The 12,244-nt window shown below is 43.9% G+C and overlaps 1 protein-coding gene and 1 pseudogene across 4 annotated transcripts in view; one reads left to right on the forward strand and one right to left on the reverse strand.

Moving 5' to 3' along the window:
• The window catches only part of LOC146355868 (uncharacterized), an 81,895-nt gene that overhangs the window by 53,266 nt on the left and 16,385 nt on the right, over positions 1-12,244 (reverse strand). For 3 of the 4 annotated variants that reach the window (XM_084831118.1, XM_084831119.1, XM_084831117.1), the window contains 2 exons: positions 10,081-10,159; positions 5,479-9,914 (listed from right to left, as the gene is read on the reverse strand). The gene's annotated coding sequence lies outside the window, so the exon portion shown is untranslated. The remainder of the gene's footprint in view (positions 1-5,478; positions 9,915-10,080; positions 10,160-12,244) is intronic. The other variant, XM_084831115.1, reaches the window with a different exon arrangement.
• On the forward strand, positions 1,154-3,086 carry LOC146355872 (uncharacterized; annotated as a pseudogene).

The following is a 12,244-nucleotide window of genomic DNA, read 5'->3' on the forward strand; positions in this document are numbered from 1 at the left end:
AGGTTCTTGAGGATGACACTGGAGGACAGCCTGCAGAGGAAGAACTACAGGGGAACCTGCATGAGAGCGAGCAAGAGGCTGTAGGTCAGCCAAGACCACTTCAGGTCTCCCGCAGCAACTGGGAAATATAAGGAGTAGAAGAGCGCTATGATGAAATGGGAAACGAATGGAGAGTAAAGTGTCTTAAGGGACAATCCTATGTCCCGTAGACAGTGTCTGGGGGACATAGGATTTCTCAATTTCCTGGCCCCGATTCAGGGACTGGGCTCCAAGAACAGAGCCGGGAGCCTGCGCTTCCCGCACACACACCACCCCCCCCCGTAGCTGGCGTGGAGAGAACCGCGCCGGCTGCCCCTCCACACTAGTAAAAAGGAGTGTGGGGATGGGGAGAAAGGGGTGTTCCTGGGGGAGGGAAGGAGACCGGGGCGGCATTCCTATGATCTTCCCTATTGCCGCCCCAGCCTCCTGCCTCCCCCGGCCCCGAAGCCTCTGCTTATCTATCGTTTCTGATCTGTCAGGGTCCAGAGAGAATTTTTCACACTCCAGAAAAACAGTCAGGTCTGCTCAGTGAATTAAATTAAGGCCCACAGTTCTAGACCAGAGTTTTCATGACGAAAGCTTTTCTGTTCCACGGCTGCTTATTTACAGATCTTTTCCCCCACAAAGTACTCCAAAGTCTAAAAAATAGGACCCTGTTAACAACAGATCCTTTCCCCAGCAAAGTACTCCAAAGTCTAGAAAATAGGACCTTGTTAACAACTGACCTTTTTCTTTCCCAAGCAGGTGATGAGCAGGACAGTGGGAATAATAAGAAGCCACCTGTAGGGTCCTTGGAAGCCGTTCGGCATGAAGCAGAACAAGGGACCTGCATGAATAAAGGAGCACCAAAGTGGCACAAAGGAAATCCATCAAGCAACGGGAGGAAGAAGTCACCTGCTCCTCAGAGTCCTGATTTCCATGGAGCCCTGATCCTATGAGATCACACAGGAAACAGGAGAAAGTGTCAGGTGTGGGGGGTGATATTGAAGATCAATTAAATTTAGAAAGATACTGCAAAACCCATGCAGAAAGAAGCCATATCAATGCATGCTGTGTCGAAAAAGGTCATCCCCTAAATGCACACTGAAGAACCCAAATAGCGGAGAAAACATAAATGTATAGAATGTGAAAGAACTGTAATCAAAGTCAGCACCTTAATACACATCAAAGAACCCACACAGGGGAGAAAGAATATACATGTATGGAGTGTGGAAAGAGCTTCGGAAGAAGCAGCGGACTTAGGATGCATCAAAGAACCCACACAGGGGAGAAACCATATAAATGCATGGAGTGTGGAAAGAGTTTTAGTCACAGGTATAGTCTTAGTAAGCATCAAATAATGCACACAGGGGCGAAACCACATGAATGCATGGAGTGTGGAAAGGGCTTCAGCAGAAGCAGTGGACTTAGGATGCATCAAAGAACCCACACAGGGGAGAAACCTTATGAATGCATGGAGTGTGGAAAGAGATTTAGTCACAGGAATAGTCTTACTACGCATCAAAGAATGCACACAGGGGAGAAACCATATGAATGCATGGAATGTGGAAAACGTTTTAGTCAGAGCAGTACCCTTACTAAGCATCAAAGAATGCACACAGGGGAGAAACCTTATGGATGCATGGAATGTGGAAAGGGCTTCAGCAGAAGTAGCGGACTGAAGATACATCAAAGAACACACACAGGAGAGAAACCTTATGAATGCATGGAGTGTGGAAAGAGCTTTAGTGGGAGCAGTGCTCTTACTCAGCATCAAAGAACGCACACAGGGGAGAAGCCTTATGAATGCATGGAGTGTGGAAAGAGTTTTAGTTGGAGCAGTGCTCTTATTGTGCATCAAAGAACCCACACAGGGGAAAAACCATATGAATGCATGGAGTGTGGAAAGAGTTTTGGTGAGAGCAGTATACTTACTAAGCATCAAAGAATGCACACAGGGGAGAAACCATATGAGTGCATGGAGTGTGGAAAGAGTTTTAGTTGGAGCAGTGCTCTTCTTGTGCATCAGAGAATGCACACAGGGGAGAAACCATGTAAATGCATGGAGTGTGGAAAGAGTTTTAGTGAGAGCAGTAAACTTGCTGTGCATAAAAGAATGCACACGGGGGAGAAACCATATGAGTGCATGGAGTGTGGAAAGAGTTTTAGTTGGAGCAGTGCTTTTATTGTGCATCACAGAATGCACACAGGGGAGAAACCATATGAATGCATGGAGTGTGGAAAGAGTTTTAGTGACAGCGGTAAACTTACTGCGCATCAAAGAATGCACACAGGGGAGAAACCATATGAATGCATGGAGTGTGGAAAGAGTTTTTGTCATAGCAGTCATCTTACTACGCATCGAAGAACCCACACAGGGGAGAAACCATATGAATGCATGGAGTGTGGAAAGAGTTTTAGTCGGAGCTGTGCTCTTAGTGTGCATCAAAGAACCCACACTGGGGAGAAACCATATAAATGCATGAAGTGTGGAAACAGTTTCAGTCAGAGCAGTAAGCTTAAGATACATCAAAGAAAACACACGGGGGAGAAACCTCATGAATGCATGGAGTGTGGAAAGAGCTTTTGTCAGCGCAGTAATCTTACTGCGCATCAAAGAACCCACACTGGGGAGAAACCATATGAATGCATGGACTGTGGAAAGCGTTTTCGTCAGAGTGGTGTTCTTACTGAGCATCACAAAATACACACAGGGGAGAAACCATATAAATGCATGGAGTGTGGAAAGAGGTTTAGTCACAGCGGTGCTCTTACTGTGCATCAAAGAATTCACACAGGCGAGAAACCTTATGAATGCATGGAGTGTGGAAAGAGTTTTAGGCACAGGTGTGGTCTTACTACACATCAAAGAATGCACACGGGGGAGGCCATATAACTGTATGGAGTGTGGAGAGAGTTTCAGTCAGACCAGTAAGCTTAGGATACATCAAAGAATGCACACGGGAGCAACCATGTAAATGCATGGAGTGTGGAAAGAGTTTTAGTGAGAGCAGTAAACTTACTATGCACCGAAGATTGTACACAGGAGAGAAACCTTATGAATGCATGAGTGTGGAAGGCGATTCAGTTTTAGCAGTAGTGTTGGCCAACAGCAAAGAACCCACACAGAGGGGAAACCATAGAAATGCGTGGAGTGTGGAAAGAGTTCTAGTCAGAGCAGTACCCTTACTATGCATCAAAGAATGCACACATCCTGGTTGAAGAACAGATGAAAAAGTTGTTACATCATGAAATGGCGGAGGCTTGGCTTGTTGGTAAAGCACGGGAGACATCTTTTTCAGTCCCGTGAGCTGGGAATGCACAAACAATTCTCACCTGTCGGTTTGTTTGGGTTATAAGATCGAGGCAGTATGCCAGAGATGATTGTTTACATATATCTGTTTTTTTTTCTCCTTCCACTTTCTCTTAACTCTCTGTCTATCAATATAATATAATATATATAATAGACATGATGTACTCTATATAAAATTTTGGTTTGTGGGTGTATAGAAATGTACATACACATACATACATACATGTATATATATAGAAATAATATATCTAAAATATAGATAGTATAAAATATACTAGTGATTGTTGTTGATTTTGTTTTTTCTTTTATCCTTAATAATTTTCTTTTTTTAAAAAAAATTATGAGTATTATTAGTAGTATTTTGAGACTATGGTTAGTAATATTCCTGGTTGGTTGATTTTAGCTTCATCATTATATATTAGCTGAAAAGCATTTTATGGCTAGGGGAGAATTCATAGCATGCTTCTTTGTTATAAATCTGAGGATATGTTACTGAAATAAGATGGATTACCTAGGCTGTACTGAATTGTAATATTGGCAATGGTATAATCTTTTAAGTAGAGTGATACTTGAAGTTTATCTGTAATATGTAACTTCTTTTCTCAATACTTTTTCTTGTTCTCTTTGTTTTCCTGTTCTTTCATCTTTTGCATTCTCTTTCCCTTCTATATTTTCTTGTTTGTTTTTCTGGTTGTTGCGGTGTCCTCAAGAATACTGTAATGTTGGAAACTGTAGATGTTGATTATGTTGTTGGTATTTATTTCATTTATAAAGATAAAAATAGAAAAAAAATTAGTTAAAAAAAAAGAATGCACACAGGGGAGAAACCATATAAATGCACGGAGTGCAGAAAGAGCTTCAGGAGGATGGACTCCCTTACTTTACATCGAAGAATCCACACAGGGGAGAAACCATATAAATGTATGGAACCTGGAAAGAGCTTCAGTGTAAGCCGTACTCTTAGGACACATCAAGGAAACCATGCAACAGACTAATTGGTATGGGACCGCAATACCTGGCTACATGCCTCTCCTGAATTGAACCTACCCGTACTCTACATTGAACATCTAAGGTCCTCCTCCAAGTACCTCCTCTAAGGAAAGCTCGGGAGGTGGCAAGGAGGGAGAGGGCCTTCTCAGTGTTGGCCTCCCATCTGTGGAACTAGCTGCCCCATGAGATTTGCCTGGCACCAACACTGTTATTTTTTCAGCATCAGGGTAAGACCTATCTCTTTTCCCAGGCAGCACATGATGAGTTTTAATCGGTTTTGGATGTGTCTTTAGTTTGACCGTTCAAAGTTGTTTTTAGTTATATGTTGTTTGTGTATGTTGTCTGTGCTGTTATGTAAATGGCTTTTCAACTTCTTGTACTTTGCTTTAATGTTTTAACTTCTGTAAATTGCCCAGAGAGCTTCAGCTGTGGGGCAGTAATCACAGATATATGATGCTAAGAACATGGTGGGGAAGGCTTCACTACATAGACCTTTGGTCCAATCCAGGACAGCATTTCTTTGGTTTTTGTGTCTGTTACGTGGGCCAGTCACACCCAAGCCAGGCTTGGCAGGAAATACTCGGGCATCTTGAAGATGGTCTCCATATGATTTAAAACTGCAGAAACACTGAATGAGTTTTTGGTTTGGGTTTCCTATATGCCATGTACAACTGTATCCCACAGCTGTGCAGATAAAGCTTTGACTCTCAAGATGCACATGGCAGCCTTTTATTGATGTCCCCCAGCAGTCAGGAAGAAGCAGGCATATGGAACCTATGTGGTATAAGAAACAACCAAGGAAGTGACTGCTGGGTCAGTAATGCCGCAGCAAGCAGGAGCTGTTGTCTCAACGGTGGTGTTATACTCCCAAAAAAGTGATAGCTTCTCTGCAGTGCAGAAATATGAAACAGATGCTGCCGAGCAAACATCTCTAAAATTTAATTACCCAAGGCAGACAGTGAGCAGAAAGTACATTTAGGAGTTGTAGATGAATTTAATCTTGCAGTGATTGCAAGACTGTATTACTTGGGTTTCATTGGTTGCAACTTTGTGCATTTCTGCAGCCAGGGTAGTGATAATAATGCCCTCCCCCCCATAATTCACTGATGCCTTTTATTTCAAAAAATAATAGAAAATATTCCCCGCTTTGTTCTGACCTCATCTTTGGTTCCCGTGATGGCCATCTGAATTTCTGTGGGAAACGGAGGAGAAATGCTGTTAGCAGTTAACTCCATGTTGAGTTAGGCGCTATTTGTAGGGGTGAGCATTAAACGTCCCAGAAAATGGTAGGAATGTAGATGACGTTCACACCCATGGAAATGCCAAATACACACGCCAAGTGAAGGTACGCGCCAAATGCAATTCCTGGGAATGGGAAAATTTCTAGCTGTACACATTGGGCACAGGCAGAGCCACTGAGCCCCTTCATTGATCACTGCCTTGTTGTGGCGAAGGAGCTTGCGTAACTCAGTGAAGCCATAAGCTATGCTGTGCAGGGCCACCCAAGACGGACAGGTCATGGCGGTGAGTTCTGACAAAATGTGGTCCCCTGGAGAAGGAAATGGCAACCCACTCCAGTATTCTTCCCAAGAAAACCCCATGGAACGTATCACAAGGCTAAAAGATATGACGCCGGAAGATGAGCCCCTCAGGTCGGAAGGTGTCCAATATACTACTGGGGAAGAGCAGAGGGAATTTCCAAGTAGCGTCAGAAAGAGTGAAGCGGCTGGGCCAAAGCTGAAAGGACACTCAGTTGTGGATGTGTCTGGTGGTGAAAAGAAAGTCCGATGCTGTAAAGAACAATATTGTTTAAGAACCTGGAATGTAAGATCAATGAATCAAGGTAAGCTAGAGGTGGTCAATCATGAGAGGGCAAGATTGAACATCGACATCTTGGGAATCAGCGGACTAAAATGGACAGACATGGGTGAATTTAATTCAGGTGACCATCATGTCTACTACTGTGGGCAAGAATCCCTTAGAAGAAATGGAGTAGCACTCATAGTCAACAAAAGGGTGGGAAAAGCAATACTGGGGTACAATCAAAAATGATAGAATGATCTCAGTACGAATCCAAGGCAAACCATTCAGCATCACAGTAATTCAAGTCTATGCCCCAACCACTGAGGACGAAGAAGCTGAGGTTGATCGGTTCTATGAGGACCTACAACACTTTCTAGAACTAACACCAAAAAAAAAATGTCCTTTTCATCATCTGGGATTGGAATGCCAAAGTAGGAAGTCAAGAAATCACCGGGATAACAGGCGAGCATGGCCTTGGTGTACAAAATGAAGCAGGACAAAGGCTAATAGAGTTTTGCCAAGAGAACACGCTGATCATAGCAAACACTGTTTTCCAACAGCACGAGAGGCGACTACACATGGACATCACCAGATGGTCAATATCAAAATCAGATTGATTATGTCCTTTGCAGCCAAAGATGGAGAAGCTCTATACAGTCAGTAAAAACAAGACCTGGAGGTGACTGTGGCTCAGATCATGAGCTGCTTCTTGCAAAATTTCGGCTTAAATTGAAGAACGTAGGGAAAACCACTAAACCGTTCAGGTATGACCTAAATCATATCCCTTATGAATATACAGTGGAGGTGAGGAATAGATTTCAGGGATTAGACCTGATAGACAGAGTGCCTGAGGAACTATGGACGGAGGTCCGTAACATTGTCCAGGAGGCAGCAACTCAATCCATCCCAAAGAAAAAGAAATGCAAGAAAGCAAAGTGGCTGTCTGATGAGGCTTTACAAGTAGCTGAGGAAAGAAGGGAAGCGAAAAGCAAGGGAGAAAGGGGAAGAGATATCCAACTGAATGCAGATTTCCAGAGAATAGCAAGGAGAGACAAGAAGCCCTTCTTAAATGAACAATGCAAAGAAATGGAGGAAAACAATAGAATGGGAAAGACGAGATCTTTTCAAGAAAATCGGAGATCTCAAGGGAACGTTTTGTGCAAAGACGGGCATGATAAAGGACCAAGAAGGCAGGGACCTAACAAAAGCAGATGAGATTAAGAAGAGGTGGCAAGAATACACAGAAGAACTATACAGGAAAGATCTGAATGTCCCTGATAGCCATGATAGTGCGGTCGCTGAACTTGAGCCGGACATCCTAGAGAGTGAAGTCAAGTAGGCCTTAGCAAGCATTACTAACAACAAAGCTAGCAGAGATGACAGTATTCCAGCTGAGCTATTTAAAATCCTAAAAGATGTTGCTGTTAAAGTGCTGCACTCAATATGCCAACACATTTGGAACACTCAACAGTGGCCACAAGACTGGAAAAGGTCAGTTTACATTCCAATTCCAAAGAAGGGCAATGCCAAAGAGTGTTCAAACTACCGTACAGTTGCGCTCATTTCACATACCAGCAAGGTTATGCTCAAAATCCTACAAGCTAGGCTTCAGCAGCATGTGAACCGAGAACTACCGGAAGTACAAGCGGGATTTCGAAGAGGCAGAGGAACTAGAGATCAAATCAACATTCGCTGGATCATGGGGAAAGCAAGAGAATTCCAGAAAAACGTCTATTTCTGCTTCATTGACTATGCTAAAGCCTTTGATTGTGTGGATCACAACAAACTGTGGCAAATTCCTAAGGAGATGGGAGTACCAGACCACCTTACCTGTCTCCTGAGAAACCTGTACGAGGGTCAAGAAGCAACAGTAAGAACCGGACATGGAACAACCGATTGGTTCAAAATTGGGAAAGGAGTACGACAAGGCTGTATATTGTCGCTCTGCTTATTTAACTTATATGCAGAATACATCATGAGAAACGCCAGGTTGGCTGAATCACAGGTCGGAATTAAGATTGCCGGGAGAATTATCAACAACCTCAGATACGCAGACGATACCACCCTAATGGCAGAAAGCGTAGAAGATCTCAAGAGCCTCTTATTGAGGGCGAAAGTGGAGAGTGCAAAAGCTGGTTTGAAACTCAACATTAAAAAAATGAAGATCATGGCATCTGGCCCCATCAACTCCTGGCATATAGAAGGGGAAGAAATGGAAGCAGTGACAGATTTTATTTTCTTGGGCTCCGAGATCACTGCAGACAGTGACTGTAGCCATGAAATTAAAAGACGCTTGCTCCTTGGGAGGAAAGCTATGGCAAACCTAGACAGCATAGTAAGAAGCAGAGACGTCACCTTGCCGACAAAGATTCGTATAATCAAAGCTATGGTTATCCCAGTAGTAACGTATGGCTGTGGGAGCTGGACTATAAGGGAGGCTGAGCACTGAAGAACTGATGCTTTTGAACTGTGGTGCTGGGGAAGACTCTTACGAGTCCCCTGGACTGCAAGGAGGTCAAATCAGTCCATCCTAAAGGAAATCAACCCTGATTGCTCATTGGAAGGACAGATACTGAAGCTGAAGCTCAAATATTTTGGCCTCCTAATGCGAAGAGAAAACTCTCTGGAAAAGACCCTGATGCTGGGAAAGACTGAAGGCAAAAGGAGAAGGGGATGGCAGAGGATGAGATGGCTAGATAGCATCACCGATGCAATGAATATGAACTTGAGCACGCTTCGGGAGAGAGCGCAGGACAGGAAGGCCTGGCGTGCTATGGTCCGTGGGGTCACGAATAGTCAGACATGATGTAACGACTGAACAACAACAACAACAGGCACTGAGAGGTCTCACGCGGCTTCGTGACAGGCAAGAGCGTGCTGATTGTGCCTGTGTTTCCCTGGTTTTGGGGAGCGAGAGCAAGGAAGCCCCGCCCTGCCTCGATGCCTCACCTCTCCCTGGCCTGCATAGCGGGACACGGCACTGCCAGGGGGCGAGCGGGGGCGTCTTGCTCCTTGCCTGCTGGAAGAGAGTTGGAAAGGCAGGACGAAATGTGTGGGCGAAATGCGAGGGGGACTTTGCAGAGAGGGATGCCACGGAAGAGGGGAGCCGGTGTGGTGGAGCGGTGAGGGTGGCACTGGGGGTCGGGAGATCGGGGCCTAGTCCTCACTGGGCCATGGGAGCTCACTGGGTGACTTTGGGCCAGTCACAGACCCTCAGCCCAGCCTGCCTCACAGGGGGTTTTTGTGAGCATAAAACGGAGCAGGAGGAGGAGGATGTACGCCACCTTGGGTTCCTTCAGGAGGAAAATAGCGGGATTTCAACGTAAAAATAAATAATAGAGCAGAATTCCTTAGGGGCTTCGTACTTGGGGACTCTGCAAACCCTTATTCATGCCTTGACTCCAGTACGACAGCCACTGCTTCTGCTGCTTGAAGTCATCTGGCTGTGCCAGCGGAGTTGGCTGTGCGACGGGTGGCTACACACACGGGAACGCGCCTTGGCCGCTTCGAGAGCTGTGCTCGGGTTCAGTGCGGCGAGTCCTTGATTTTGCCTGAAGTGCGCGCAGAGGGCCCTGCTCCAGCAAAGCGAGGACTGGGGTTTGAGGAAGGGCAGCGGCGTTTCTGGGATTGCCCAGGGCAGGGTGGGTGGTGCATCTCATTCTCAGCGGCCATCACGTTTACATCCCGCTCTTCGTTCAAGGCTGGTACACACGGGGTCAGACTGGAGCACTTGTAATTGAATTAGTCATGCTGCTCCATTTTCATGCTCTTTGTGTTGCTCTTACTGCAACTGGAATAATTTTGGACACAGATATATATAATATTGATAGAGCTTCATTCATCTAAGAACCTTTACTCAATAATAAAGTACTTACCCGGTAGTGAATTGTGGAAAAAGCTTCAGTCAAAGCAAAGTTCTTATTTTGCATGAAGAGCCCATATAAGAAAGAACTTACTTAAATTCATGCAGTTCAAAAAGCCTCCACCATCTTCCAAGATTCTGTTCAATAGTGAAGGGGGACTACTTGTTCCCAGCTAAAACGACATTTTTGTTCCTTTTATTTCACTGATAATGATTGCTTGGCTTATTCTCTAGCAAATCAAAATGTAAACTATGAACAAATATGTACCAAAACATGGGGAGAAATAGGCGAAGTGTTGCTGCTCTCAGGTGAATTCTCTCTTTCTACCAACTTTTGATCATCTAAAATCTTATTCAAATGGGGGCATTCTCAGTAGCTTAGATTCCCTTCTGTCTAAATTTGCATTTGGGGCTTTATTAATGTCTCCTCCTATAACGAATTCTCCTTCTTTGGAAAGGGTTTAATTCATGAAGTACATTGTCTGTTATTTGCCCAGAATTACAAGCATAGACAGAAACAGTAGTAAAAGTTCTCTTGCTGTATTGCCCCTTGATAAAGAGATATTTACCATTTGGATCACATAGCTGCCTCCTATCTTGAAAATTCAAGGAGCTTGAAAATAGTCATTATTTCATTTGCCATATTTATATACCACGAAAGCAGTTCCCTAAGCAGTTCACAAATAATGACTGCTGGCTTGGATTTATTAGAGCTTGGTGCTCGTACTGTTGACCAGAGAATGGAGAGGAAGTAGTTTTACTCCCATTTGCCTTTTGATGACTTTTCGGAAGTAAGATAATCTCAGGCTTATTTTTGATCATGTAACCAGAGACTCTTAGGCCCAGGCCCTTAGGTTTGGATAGCCTTGGTTGCATAAGGACAGTGTGCTACTTAGGCAGGTCCGACTGTTTGCAAAACAACCCACCCCACGTGGATGATCACCCATTATGGGATAGTGTGACGTGTGAACAGCCCCATTATTTGTACATTAGATGTTGCATCCCTGTATACCAACATACCATGTGAAGAGGCATGAGGAGTTGCTAAAGTGTTTTTGTTTGACAAGTGCATTCTTTTTTCCCATTCTGTTAGCAATATTGGATCACTTCTGGTTGGAGATGGTGTCATGATCAGATCTTCACTGTGTCCCTCCTGAGTTTCAGCTTTCAAAAAAAACCTCTTTGAGACTGTCGTGTTATCTGGGTATTTGCTACTAACCTTGTTTAAAGCTTTTGTTTTTGTTTTCTACATTGATATCTGCTTTTCTTCCTAAGCAGGGAAGAAAAGCTTAGGAACGCCACCTACACCACCATCCCCCCCCCCCCCCCACCCAGCAAAGGTTTCTAAGGATGCGACTGAGGGAGAAGAACTGCTTGTTTTGATAAAAAAAAAAAAAATTATTCACAGTTACTGTGGCACTGTGATTTTATTTTTCCTATTTGTTCATGTTGTCTTCCCTATATTTCCTTATATCCACATATATTTCTCTTAAATAGTTAAGTTTATATCTTACTTTTTAATATCGTATCACTTTTACTTATTTATCTCTCATTTCTTAAATCCACCTTTGCTTGATTTTTGTCAGTAAAGGTTGCTTCTGTCTATAACTTCTCTCCCTGCTCCTAGTAGATAATCTTGTAGACTTCAGATGCCACAATGAACTCTTTTCCTCTTTTGAAATGTAACAAATGTGGTGTGAAGGAAATAGAATGCAAAGTTTGATCCTGAGTGTAACATGAATTGTAAACATCCTGAATGTACCCTATTACCCAAAGTGCCAATGCAGAACATCATGAAATGTGAAAAGGGTAACGTGTCAACACTTCTATGTTATATCCACATGAAACGTTCTAGCCCAGGTCAGGAAGGGGGGAAGTGTGAATGGAGGATGAATGGTTTTGTTGCAGGAGACCAAATGGGGGTGCTCTGGTATGTGCTGAAGATTGCCAAAGTATCGGTTACAGAAGATGGAAATGGGCCAGTAAGGAGAGGTATCTGCAGACCTCCAACACCTTCTAGAACTAACACCAAAAAAAGATGTCCTCTTCATCATAGGGGACTGGAATGCTAAAGTAGGAAGTCAAGAAATCACCGAGATAACAGGCAGGCATGGCCTTGATGTACAAAATGAAGCAGGACAAAAGCTAATAGAGTTTTGCCAAGAGAACACGCTGATCATAGCAAACACCCTTTTCCAACAGCACAAGAGACGACTCTACACATGGACATCACCAGGTGGTCAATATCGAAATCAGAT

The sequence above is a fragment of the Heloderma suspectum genome, chromosome 2 (assembly GCF_057233095.1).
Source record: "Heloderma suspectum isolate Gila_16-S chromosome 2, 16-S_ref, whole genome shotgun sequence".
NCBI classification, from domain to species: Eukaryota; Metazoa; Chordata; class Lepidosauria; order Squamata; family Helodermatidae; genus Heloderma; species Heloderma suspectum.